Source organism: Pinus tabuliformis, chromosome 7, assembly GCF_031772625.1.
Source record: "Pinus tabuliformis cultivar Carrire ecotype Pingquan chromosome 7, CPIR1, whole genome shotgun sequence".
NCBI lineage: Eukaryota > Viridiplantae > Streptophyta > Pinopsida > Pinales > Pinaceae > Pinus > Pinus tabuliformis.
Genome location: NC_142293.1, coordinates 1,646,511,101 through 1,646,524,805, shown reverse-complemented (window position 1 = coordinate 1,646,524,805; position 13,705 = coordinate 1,646,511,101). Strand labels below are relative to the sequence as shown.

Here is a 13,705-nt window from a genome sequence, read left to right as displayed (position 1 = left end):
CCTTAAGGAATGAAGCAAAGCTGGACAATGAGGAGGAGCTGTGGCTGAAAGATATTGTTCCAAATAATCAATCCATCCCTACTACTCCAGCTTCTTGCCATGCTAAGTGGGAAATACGCCTGGAAGAACAGGAATTTCTAAAGTGGAGATCGGCCCTAGATGACCATTGTCTATTCTTTGACGGGGCCTCTAAAGGCAATCCTGGAGCTGCGGGTGGAGGTGGAGTTCTGCTAAATCCTGATGGTACTACTTTACTCAGGTATCATTGGGGTCTGGGAATCGAATCAAACAATAGAGCTGAGGCTCTAGCTTTGTGGCAAGGGCTGACTCTGGCTCTTAAACGGAATATTCAATCACTGATGGTCTTCGGAGACTCTCGGCTCATCATTCAAGCAATGAACTCTTCCTCGAATCTGTTGCAGATCCATTTAGGTCGAATTCTCAAGAAAATTAGACCCATGCTGGTTGAGTTTCGGAAAATTTCCTTCTTCCACATAATGAGGCAGCTAAATTCTCAAGCCGATTCGGAAGCCAATCTTGGCTCAACCAGAAGCCAAAGAACCCTCTCAATCAACTTTGAGGATTCTCTCTGCATCATCCCTTAATAGGCTTAACCAGGAAATCTGTTATTTATGATGTATTGGGGATCAACTACTGAACCAGCAATTTCGGATAACCTTCAGGCTTTTGCTGTTCTAGTTCCAGGAATCAGTTACACCAAGCTCCAAGGGCAAGGCAACCAAGAAAAGTTAGATGCATTGGATTCTCTGTTTCTGGCAGGCTCTATACACTCTGTTCCCAGCAGAAATCTGAATCGATTTGAGCGTTGTGTGATTGATTGAATGATTGCACTGTACAGGTGTGCTTCAGGTAGAAATAAAAGAGTTATTACTGGCACCCCAATCACATTTCTGAAGAAAACCAAGAACGGCAGCAATAAGTCTGGATCTTTTTCCGTCTTTTAACTCCTAAGCTAGTTGAGACTGGTAGCAGCATAAACCTCTCCAGGCTTTTCGATTAATTACAGAAAGACGATCTTGTGTCAGGCTACTTCAAATCCATTGGTACCATCGACTCGCCCCCTGCAAAAGGAAATATGATTTTAGAATTAGCGCAAGCTGAACCAAGCGTTGTACCTGATAGTGCCCCGAATATCAGTTAGCGACAGCAAGTTGTTTTCCCAGGGAAAACACAACCCCTCCCTTTAAAAATGTCCTTATCTTGTGGCATACAGTTGAAAGCCATATCTGAAAAACCAAGGCACTGGTAGGTTGAGATTGAAGATCAGTGATGGAAGCCGGCATTTCAAACTTCAAGTTGAAGCAGCTCAGATCCGAAATGTCCTACTGGCAACAGAGATAGAGGACGGCATTTCATTTTCCAAGATTGAAGCAAGTCAAATTCAGAATTTTTCCAGAGGCAACAGGTAACAACCACAGATTGTGTGGACAAATGATCCTTTAATGATGTTCAGATCCTTTAGGCAGAGACTCTGCGAATCTGCTCCCCAAAAGGCGAATTTGTGACAAAGCATGCCCATGGACTCACTGTGTAACAAGATTTCAGAGAGGCAAGAAAATTGAGAATCTATTCCAATGTAATAAGCACGCGGTAGCTGTTTTGCCGCCATTCAAAAAACTAACCGTTAAAGTCAAAAAAAAAAAGGAAATTATGAAATTACATTGTTTTTTATTTAAATTATATTTTTGAATACATAAATATTGTTTCTTTATTGAAATTGTATTTTTAATGTAGAAATGTATTTAGTATTCAGAAAAAATTCAAATTATGCAACCTCAGTAACTTGAAATCATGATTTTCTTAATTTTTCATGAGAATTCCAGGTTTTACCAAGAAAATTGCTAAATAGCTTTAAAAAAAAATTGACAAAAAATTAACTCATTAAACTACTACATAAAAAACTATAAACATAAATGTCTCATAATCCTTATTCTCCATTTCGAACTCTATTTTTGGCACAACTACTCCTAGTTCATTCTTTCATATGCCATTTGTTATTTATTTCAAAGATCAACGTATTCTGGAATATAACAACAAAAAGATACGAAATAATGACGAATTACTTCAGCGGCCGGGGCCATATTTGAGTTGTAATTTCGCTCTATGTTACTTTACTTGTTATTGGATGTGCCCATTGGAACAAGCTGATTTTTTTTTGTTATTTAATATGTATTTTTAAATACATAAATAGATTTAGTTTAAAATGCATTTTTTAATGTATATATAAATCCAATTTCTGAAAAATCCTGGGTGGACTGTGCAGAGTTAGCAACTTAAACTTGTGATTCCAACAAGTCCTGCAAAACTTCAAATAAACTTGACCCAAAAATATACCACAAAACCCCAAAACATAAAACAATTAAACTAGAGCCAAAATCTATGTTAAACCAGCCAAAACCATTTACCAAATTTCAACAACAAAATCTATCTTGAACCAACCGAAGCCATTTACACAATTTCAACCAGCACAAAAAAAGACACCATAACATTTTCAACAATCCCCATAATTTCCAACCCTTATACCAAACATACTCCCGAAAACAAATCTGAAAAATAGGATTAGACCTAATCAAACCTGATTGCTTTAAGATATGTGGTAAATTGGTAATAATAACAGATACTGACCTTCCCTGTCTGGACCTGATAAAGCCGGATGACATACAGGTCTTTCATAGGATGACCATATTGATAATGTCCTGCTTGGCAAATAAGAAGACCGGAGATTCAATTGCTCAAAGCGATAATGAGGATTTGGCCCATTCATTGGATCGTACGTAATTGAACCCTCCTTGTAGTGAAATTCTGGTACAGAGGAGCCACCGAGTGCAGCCACTTATTAGTACTGTCTTGACAAATAACTGGATCCTGTAAAGGGCTAGCTGTACCTAAATTTACAACCACAGATGTATTCTTCATAACATATCCGCAACAAAGAGTTGACCACCCTCAAAGATAGATGGCCGTACAGGCTGTCAAATGACCCTATAACCGAATGCTTCGGAGGAGCCAATTCTTACGTACTGCAATGAAATGAAATGTTTGATTTTTTGTCTAAACAGGTGCTCTGACTGAATATATTTCCAACCTTCAATTATGAGGATGTATAGCAGAGAGTGAAAATCCCTTGCACCCTTAACACTAGCTAAACAGTGAAATGATATCTGCTGCCTAAGGGAAAGCCAGTTGAAGCGGGGATTGGAGTACCGTAAATATCCTCAGCGACCAGTGGCTCTCGTAGTAAATCACGGTCATCAATCTACTTAAGGGTTCACGGTCATGAACGAGGATCTCCACTGTTTCATAAAAATGAAACAGTAGTCATCAATCATAAATGAACTCACCTATGCAAAAATGAACAGAAGGATTGCCCTGTGGGTGTTAACAAATAATATTAATAAGCATTATAGTATAGATTCTTGTTTCATAAAAATGAAACAGTAGTCATCAATCATAAATGAACTCACCTATGCAAAAATGACCAGAAAGATTGCCGTGTGGGTGTTCGCAAATAATATTCATAAGCATTATAGTATTAACAAGGGGATACGAAAATCCAGAAAAAAAAAGTTAAAATGATTACTATCACACTTTACAGATTTCTGTTATTTTCCTTAACTTTACAGATTTCTGTTATTTTCTTTTATTTTATTTTTTTGAAATAAACATCAGCCAAGAGACTGCTCTTACTGAATGCAATAAGCATCTACAACATGTAATAGACTACTCCAACTGAGAATGCAATAAGCATCTACAACATGTAATAGACCACTCCTAAATGTAGTAGGAATCTACAAAATGTAATAGACCACTCCTAAATGTAGTAGGAATCTACAAAATGTAATAGACTGCTCTTACTGAATGCCATAAACATCTACAAAATGTAATTTAATTTGAAATGCCATAAACATCTACAAAATGTAATTTAATTTGAATTGCATAATCATGTACAAAATGTAATTTAATTCTTTTTTAAAAGTTGAATTAAACTATGGGTTTTTCCCTTTTTAAAAGTTAAATTAAACTGCGGTTTTTTTTTCCTTTTAAAAGAGTTAAAAGGGTTAAACTACGGATTTTTTCCCATTGGAAAAAAACGAGTGGATACACCAGATTGGCCTTCTTAAATGGCTAACAAAATGTAATTTAATTCTTTTTTAAAAGTTGAATTAAACTATGGGTTTTTCCCTTTTTTAAAAGTTAAATTAAACTGCGGTTTTTTTTCCTTTTAAAAGAGTTAAAAGGGTTAAACTACGGATTTTTTCCCATTGGAAAAAAACAAGTGGATACACCAGATTGGCCTTCTTAAATGGCTATGCTATGTACTTATTCCTTGTTGTGGGTATTGTATTGAAGTTGTCGCAATGACTATGCTATGTACTTATTCCGTGTTGTGGGTATTGTATTGTATTGGAGTTATTGCTTCGAAGTTGATGTGTTAGAATATTTACTTCTTATTTTTCATGTAAGGGTACAGAGTATTGTATTGAAGGGTACATAGTATTGTATTGAAGTTGTTGCATTGAAGTTGATGTGTTAGAATATTTACTTTTTATTGTCCATGTGTAAGGGTACAGAGTATTGTATTGAAGTTGTTGCTTTGAAGTTGATGTGTTAGAATATTTATTTTTATTTTCAATGTGTAAGGGTGTACAGAGTATTGTATTGAAGTTGATGTGTTAGAATATTTACTTTTTATTTTCCATGTGCAAGGGTACAGATGTGCAAGGGTACAGAATATTGTGTATTGAAGATGTGTAAGGGTACAGAGTATTGTATTAAAGTTGTTGCATTGAAGTTGGTGTGTTATAATATTTACTTTTTATTTTCCATGTGTAAGGGTACAGAGTAATGGAGTCCATTATTTTCCATGTGTAAGGGTACAAAGTAATGGAGTCCAATAATTCCTAAACAAACACCATGTTTATGGTGAATCTATTTTTCCGAAGATCTAGTGTTCTGTCTTGATTTGCTTATATTTTGAAGTTTCAAAGTTTTGGGTCTTTCAGAATGGAACAAAACCAATAAATCGGTATTTTATGAACAAAGTTCCATTTTGTCTGGACAGAATATAACCCTAGACAAAGTTGCACTGAATTTGGAACATAATTTTCACTAAAAGTAACTAGGCTTGTCCACAGAATAAATAACTCGTAGCATAATGGGTTGAGGATAAACATCATTCATTGTAAACATGAACATGAGTGGAAGTTCAACTAGACATATCGAGAGGATACAACCATGTGCTGCAAAAGCATGGCCCATTGGCAAGAATCTGCAACAAGTAAACAGTAGAATCTGATGTCTCGGATGCCTACAAGGTAGAAGAGCCGAAAACATCCTGCCGTACACAGACCGCAGGCAAAAAATAGCAATGAGGGCTAAAACTGATCAAATAAATTGACAAGAGGGCTGAAACTAATCGAAATAACTTCACAGCTAACCAAACTTCCAAATCACGATGCCGCTGATCAAAGAAAAACACACTCAAAACAAATTTTAAACAGAGAAGAAAAAAGAGTGAACAAAAGGGCCGAGACCTCTAGATACATAAGTGTTGCTAAGGCATCTCCAAGCTGAACAAAAAATAGAAAATACATCTACGAAATTACAAAAATGATGTAACGTGCAATGCATTCAACAAGACAACCGCCCAAAGGCATCTCGAAGCTGAACAGAAAATACAAAAGCACAGCACAAGATTACAGATATTATGTGACATGGATCCTACAGGACTTGTCCACTGGAATCACCCCTTTAAAGTTGTCCCTCCAGGATTTGCCCCGGGGATGACCCTTCTGAAGTTTCCAATTAAATTTCTGTCTTGCATGTTTTGAAACCAAGGAACTCAACTAAACATGCAACGAAATGCACATTTGTTAGAAACTCCAACAGAATCTGGGCAAAATGCAAAATGCAAGGTCATGGATCAATCGATAAGCGTCAAAACCCGCCAAGGCAGGCAAAACTGTGAACGCTTGAGTTGTTATTTGACAGTTCTACAATCCCTAGATACAGAAGAAAACACACTGGAAAGAGTTGCCAGAAATGGTGCAATTTTTGCATGTTTGAAATACTACGAACCTGATGGCTCTGACATTATAATGTTGCATAACAGACGTTAAATGCATTTGATTGCAGTATGGAAGGGCAGCAAAGTGAGATGCACGTAATGAAATGGGTTAAACATGCTAAAACAAAATTCATGTGTAACAAGTGTGCAGAGTCTGTGGGGTAAGCAAGTTCCCATAGAAAAGAGCCCAAAAGCCCTTCAGAGGCCATGATTCACCTGCCTGCAATATACAGCAATTCCATTGCCATTTCAAATACGTTTCCCACTAAATAGGTAGATTGCTGGGCAAAACAAGAAAGACAACGAAAAAAAACAAGAAAGACAACGAAAAAAAAACATTATTTTTTTTACTAACCTGTAGACTTTCGAACCCCTACCTTGCATACAAATCAAATGTACTCCCCAGAAAGTCTAAGTAAAAGAAAACGCGAAAAAAATGATTGCGCCTACTAAAACCTGACAGCTTGTAGATATTTGGTAATGAGAATAGAAAATGGCCTAATTTCTCTGCATCTGATAAAATCTGGTAACATACAGGCGTTTCATTGGATTTCACCTTCTTGATAAAGCCTTACTTGTAAAACGGGAATACAGGACTTCCACTACCCAAAGAGATGATAAGGATCCGGCCCTTTCCTCGTAGGCAATCGATGCCCCTTCATATTTGAACACTGGAACAGCGAACTGACTGGGTGCAGCCACTCAGTAGAACTGTGTATAATTGGATCCTGTAGACGACTGGTTCTCCTGGATTGGGTTTATTGGCGTGACTCCTACAAAGCAATTAAATAGATTCTTCATTACATCGCTGCAATTAAATAGATTCTTCATAACATCGCTGCAAGAAAGAGTTGACCTCTCTCAAAGATAGATGGTTGTGCAGGCTGTGAGGTAACCCCAGTACCAAATCCTTGGGAGAGGCTAACACTTGCTCGCTGCAATGGAATGCATGCCCACTGTTTTGGACTTCAGTGCCCAGATTCAATAAATTTCCAACCTTCAAATATGAGGGTTTGCAGCAGAAAGAGAAACCCTACAGGGGAAGAAAAAAAAATTACAAGGGTTTGCAGCAGAAAGAGAAACCCTACAGGGGAAGAAAAAAAAAATTACAAGGGTTTGCAGCAGAAAGAGAAACCCTACAGGGGAAGAAAAAAAAATTACAAGGGTTTGCAGCAGAAAGTGAAACCCTACAGAATAAAAATACAAGGGTTTGCAGCAGAAAGAGAAGCCCTACAGAAAAAGAACAAATCCTATACAGAGAAACCCTAACCCTAACAAAAGAGTGAATAGATTTCTGCTGCCACGGGGAGAATATGGCAGAAAGGGTAGAGGGGGGCTTATCATATATCCTCCACTGCCACTCCCGTAGAAGTGAATCGTGGCCGTCGATCTGTTGAAAATCCAAGATTATGGATGTCAGATGGGTGGGAGAATCCAAGATTTTGCACTGCCACTTCCGTAGAAGTGAATTGTGGCCGTCGATCTGTTGAAAATCCAAGATTATGGATGTCAGATGGGTGGGAGAATCCAAGATTTTGCACTGCCACTCCCGTAGAAGTGAATCGTGGCCGTCGATCTGTTGAAAATCCAAGATTGGAGAAGAAGGATTAGTGGTGTACAAGCGTAGATTCCCAAGGATACATAGGATACTTCCAACACTACACTACGGAAAGGGAATTGTGTTGTCGAGAGCAAAAGTGATTTTGGGATGGCTTATAAATAAAGAGTTGTCTAACGAGGAACATATTAGTTCGGACAGCTTAAACATCTGGGAATTTTGAATTTTGTTTTTTTGGTAGTTTTTTTTTTTTAATTAATGGTAAGAGTGTTTGAATATTGTTTTTTTTATAGTGGAAATGGATTCATCGTTTAAGAGCACTTAAAATCTTTAAATTTAACAAGTGTAAGATTTCCAAAAAGTTACTAAGAAATAAGAGGAAATGTACACTTAATATAGTGGGGAAAAGAACCAAAAAAGTACTAAGAAATGAGAGGAAAGGTACACTTAATATAGTGAGGAAAAATCCCAAAAAATTACTAAAAAATGAGAGGAAATGTACACTTAATATAGTAGGGAAAAAGAAATAGAAAGAATGGATAGGTTAGGGTAAATTGCTTACCATTTATTATTTTTTATAATTTCAAATTAATAAATTAAATATAAGAAATAATTTAGTGTTACTTTTGTACTATTTTAATTTATTGTTATTTAAAATATATTTAAAATAAATAAATGAATTTGAATTATCGTATAATTAGCGTAGTTGTGAGAAAAGGAAAAATGGAGGTCTCATGTTGTAGTAGGTTTAGGTTTCGCTGCAACACTCTACTCAACGTCACTAAGCATCTCATATCCGTGAGATGTAGCAAAGACTGGCATTAGAGTGAAGATGAACCCCTCCTCACCCCTCCTCAACATGTGGGGCGACAATCGAAGGGTGATCTTGGTCTTTTATACTACAGGAGGGTCCAAATCCTACTATCTTTCGCAATTGTCCCATGATGGTAAGCATTTGTTATGGTTTATTAAAAAAACTTATGTCAGGGATTCTTTTGAGCCTACAAAGAAGGAATAGAGCCCCAGATCGGCTTCCAAAGCTCAAAACTATGGCGGTGACATGGATGGTCCATGGTGGTCGTGTCATGCATGCCTTGCGGGGTCAATTATCGACTTTTCCCCCTTCCACGCACAAGAATCTCACACTTGCGCCTACATATCAAACTTAATTTTAGGTTGGAAGAGCCTCAAGTACAAAGGAGGACTCAATCCACTATTTACAGCCCATGGATTGAAGGAAATCCTGATTGAGGACAAGAGGCACTCTCCCAGCGCAAAAGTAGTCCAATCCCCAGCATGCAGAAAGAAAAATGGAACCTTCTAGGTATTCTCAAAAACCCTAGTAGGCATATCCATACTTATTTGGGTCATGGATGAGGAACTAGTGGAAAGCCTCAAAACCAAGATTCAGCGGCATGTGGGGCTCTCAATAACATAGCAAAAGCTCATCTCAAAAGGAAAATTGTTACAAGACAAGAGGACTCTCAAAGACTATAAGATAAACAGAGGCTCCACTCTTTCCTTGGTCTCAGGATTGCGTGGCAAAACAGGACCTCGTCCATCAATCTCCTACAAAGAAGCAATCAGAGCTGATGCAAGACAAGCTAAAGCCAACGCCTCATTTGGGACTCTGCTTGGGACTTACATAATAGAAAAGAAGAAGGAGTACCCACATATAGAGATCAAGAATCCATAGGTAAAAAACATGTTCTCATATTTTCACGAAGAGGTTGTATTTTGTAGATTTAACAATTTCTAGCCTAAAAATGAAGACCTTTACCAGTGGATCTACACCAATTGGACCAAAGAATGTGACATCTACCTTTGCTCAAAGGGTTTATTCATACTACACCCTTTCTTAAAAGCAGATTACTAAACAAATCTAGAGGAATTGTTGTGGTTCTAGGGAAGAGTTAGGTTATTCACTACTCCCTAATTCTCAGAATTCGACTCATCCACCATGGAAGTCCCAAAAATGCATGTGTTAGGTTCGCTTGCCAAACCACATTCTTCCCTTTTGGCATCACCTAGTTCTTGAAGATATTGGAAATGCATTAGGGGCATTCATAAAAATAGAAAGTGAGAGAATAACAAAGGGGCTTTTCACCTTCACCCCCATATGTGTGAAGATCGACCTTAGCAAGGGGTTGTCAGATCACATCCAATTGAAAAACAAGCATTTCCAATGGACAGAAAGTCTTGATTACAAAAATACGGTCTTTAGATGTCGTGTATGCAACCAAATAAGAAATTTGCAAGATACATGCCCCCTGGCCAAAAAACCAACAAAAAAGAAGAAAGTGTCGCGAGCTAAGACAAAAATTTGGCAACCATTTGAGCCCCCTTTTTGAAATAATGAAGAAGAGGTGGATCTAAAGGACCACCCCCTAGCAAAGATAACGAGGGAATGACTGAAATTGCCGCATAGGACGAGCTCCCTCCACAAACCACAGATCTCAATCATAATATAGAGATGGAAGTCACACCAAATCTTGCAGTGATTGAAGTAGCAACAACAAAGAATGATTTAATGTCAGGAACCAAAAGTTCTCATGCAATAGAGAGCTATGAATCTGAAAAAGAATTTCCCCCGGTTGCAAACATGACATACATGGCATTAGCAGTTATCCAACCTGCCCCAAGGGTATGGAAGGAAGTAAAAAAGAAGAAAGGGAAGAGAGGCAAAGTGTATGATTTCAGTAAATACATACGTTGTTAGGCTCTTCAATTAGTTTTTTTCTTTTGCTCAGTCATGAGGCCTTTAAGCCAAAGTTTATGACGGCTCCAAGTGATCCTCTATCCGTGATACATGTCAATCATGTACCTATAGAATGTAATTTTATTTCATTTGATAATAAAATTACATTTTTTTCTGAGGAAAAAATAGAATTAGCCTAGTTATATAAATAAATGGATTGATAAATTTCAATAGTAAACTTTGATAAGCATCATACTTACCTCATAATACATCTCACATTCCAAGATTTTAGAAGATCATAAAAACTAGCCTAGATTCATCTTAACTTCGGATCTACCAAGCGAGGAGGGATCAAATCTCTCTCTTGAGGTGGAAACCTCTTTTATAGTGAAAAGAGATTTGATCTCTCTTGGCCATTGGTAGAACCACAGTTACCATGGATCTAGGTTGGTTTAATTATTAGCGTTTAATAGGTCACATTAGAGAATAATACCATGGGAAAGAATCACGAGTTAAGAATACCATGGGAAAAACATGGGATGAAAAATTTTATGTTTTTATTTTATTTCGTAAAACATTATGGCTTTGTTATAATGCCATGGATTGTTAATACCAAATGCCCCAAAAACCTCTAAATCATGTTCATATGACATCTTTGTAATTAATAAATTTAATTAAAAGAAGAGAAAATGACATAACTACTTTTGAGATAAATATTAATGCAACCATATAAATGGTGGAGGAATGTTAATAGGCATCAACCCATGATAAACATCAAAACAATTACCACAAGATACATCTCACTTGCCCAAAAACAAAAAAACAAACAAAAACAAACAAACAAAACAAAACAAAAACCACAACTAAATTATAACTTTATTTTAAATTATTAATAATAATAATTATAAAATAATTAATATGAGAAAAACAATATTCACCCTCGCTTTACCATGGAAATACTTAACTTGTAAATAGTTTTTGTTACAATACCATGGCTTATCAATACCACTTGCCCAATATAACACTTGTTGTTGTGACATTTTCTTTAATTAATTAATTTGTTGTAAATTAATTAAAGGAGCATAAGTAACTTGGAGATAAATCTTAACCCTTGATATATGTATACTACTATGAATATTCCAACATATTCCACGGAGGGTAAATCTCCACCATCCACCTAATATTTAATGCTAATTAAATTAAATTATGGAATGCCTATTTTGAGATAGACATGTCTATCAACATAATCAACCTTTGATCTATGAATACTACATAGGGTATTCTAGAATATTCTTTGAAGGTTAAATCCCTACCATCCCTCTAATAATTATTGATAATATATTTAACATTCTAGATGTCTTATTATAAATAGACATGTCTAGCCGTGTAATTGTAAAATCATAACGAAGATTTTTTTTGATATTGAATTTAGATGGAATATTAGCATGGAATATTAGCCACATTTTTTAAGGGGCATTTATCCTACACCACATTTATATGCCATTAAACATAAATAATTTTTTGAGGGGAAATTATCCTATAATCACTTTCTCTTTCACCAAAGTTAATGGATGCTCTCAATGGTCAAATGACTTTTAATTCAATGTCTCTCGTAGCTCATAGGTGAATTGCTTGATATCATGAGTGTTTTAAATCGATGGGTTAAATAGTTGTTGGTGTTTCAATGGTTCACATACTTTCACAAAAAATCATGATAGACATCAATGGATTGTAGATCAATCATTGTTGATCCTTCCATAAAGCCTTCTTTTATCTTCATTTAAATTCCAACTTTGGTCACCCTTTGTTTTAACCTTGTTGAGGCCTAAAGGTAATCTTTCTTGTCATTGTCGTGCTATGGACTATTTGGTGAATCTGATCAATGCATGCTATGGGAAATTTGCTTGGTTATCATGAGATATAACATGTTCACAACTATAGGTTCATGCTTTTCATGTTTGCGAGTATTCAGAAAAAATCCTTACCTCTCAAAAATTGACAAAATGGTTTTTTTTAGTATATTTAGATCGCATTAAGTATGAAAAAGAAGGAAGCGTTTTATAACCTTCACTTATAGAAGTTTGAAACATTAGGTAGGAGGTCAAATTTTAATTATAATATTATTTGAATTTTATATAGGGGTTAAGATAAAATGTCTTTAAGAATAACATCATTACATTGAAGGTAGTTTTAGCGACAACTACAAATGATAATGGCTTTATTGAGAGGTCACGTGTTTAAACCAAAAGGGGTTAGAATATGTACACCTTCATAGACTTAAACAGTCAAATCATTGCGTGGAGGTGTGTCTCTTGTCCCATAAACAAAGGGTCTCATACATCAATTTGGTGTTTAGTTTGGCCATGACCTTAAAATTAAATTATTATTATTATTATTAACATTAAAATCCATTTTGATCTTGGAGTAATACCTAAAATTGTTTTTAATTGGCTAGGAGGTTGTCTTCTTTGGACGTAATAAAATCAGTTAATGGCATAAGACCAATAAACTTCTAATGGATTGGAGGTCTTCCCTTTATAAAATCAACATCCAATCATTTCAAGTGACATTGTTTTCCTTGAACAATTGTTATGAATACAATAAACAAATAATAAATAAGTAATAACTAAACAATAAAAATTGTTAAATAAATAATTAGTTATGAAAATTCATGGGTCTTGACTATTCAAACGCTCATGACTAGTCAATGCCTATTGAGACACGAGAGTGTAATCAATTGTTCATTTTTGTCAATAACAATATATTTGACATATTATTCTCAAAATATAAATTGTTGCACTATTGCTAAAGTGGTATCAGAGCCATTTGACCCTCCGCCAAAGTCATTGCATAGTCCATATTATTTCATTGCAAACGATAGGGTGTTTCTCATCCCCCCCTCCCCCACGTCATTCCTGCCCTTCATGTCGGTTGTTCCCCTTTCTCCCCGTTGATCGCTTATGTCCTTCACGACCACTGACACATGTGTCCCCCTCTGACTACCTGTCCCACACTTATCATCCTCGACCATCTCATTGTTTATGTCACGTCTCTGTTTTGAATCACTCCACTACCAACACCATTTCCCTGTTGCAACATTATTTTCCTCACTAATGACATCCTTAATTCCTCTGCCAACTAATTGTCTCCCCCGTTGTTGACATTCTAACTTGTCCCGCTACCAACATGGCCTAGTTCCCCCATCATAATAGGTATATAATTTGTTAGTTAATAATATAGTTAGTTTAGTTCATTTTTTCCCACGAAAAAAATTGTAACTTTATTTATGCAGGATGAATAAAATTACATTTACATATACGCTTTATAAAAAGTGTATTACCAAAGATCTGACCAAATCCTT

The 13,705-nt window shown here is 36.0% G+C and overlaps 1 long non-coding RNA gene across 1 annotated transcript; it reads right to left on the bottom strand.

Moving 5' to 3' along the window:
• Positions 1–3,222: 3,222 nt before the first annotated feature.
• Positions 3,223–7,744, bottom strand: LOC149254714 (uncharacterized). Its single transcript, XR_016267188.1, has 2 exons — positions 6,664–7,744; positions 3,223–3,314 (listed from the first exon to the last, which is right to left on the bottom strand). It is a non-coding gene; the product is annotated as an uncharacterized LOC149254714 (long non-coding RNA).
• Positions 7,745–13,705: the final 5,961 nt, after the last annotated feature.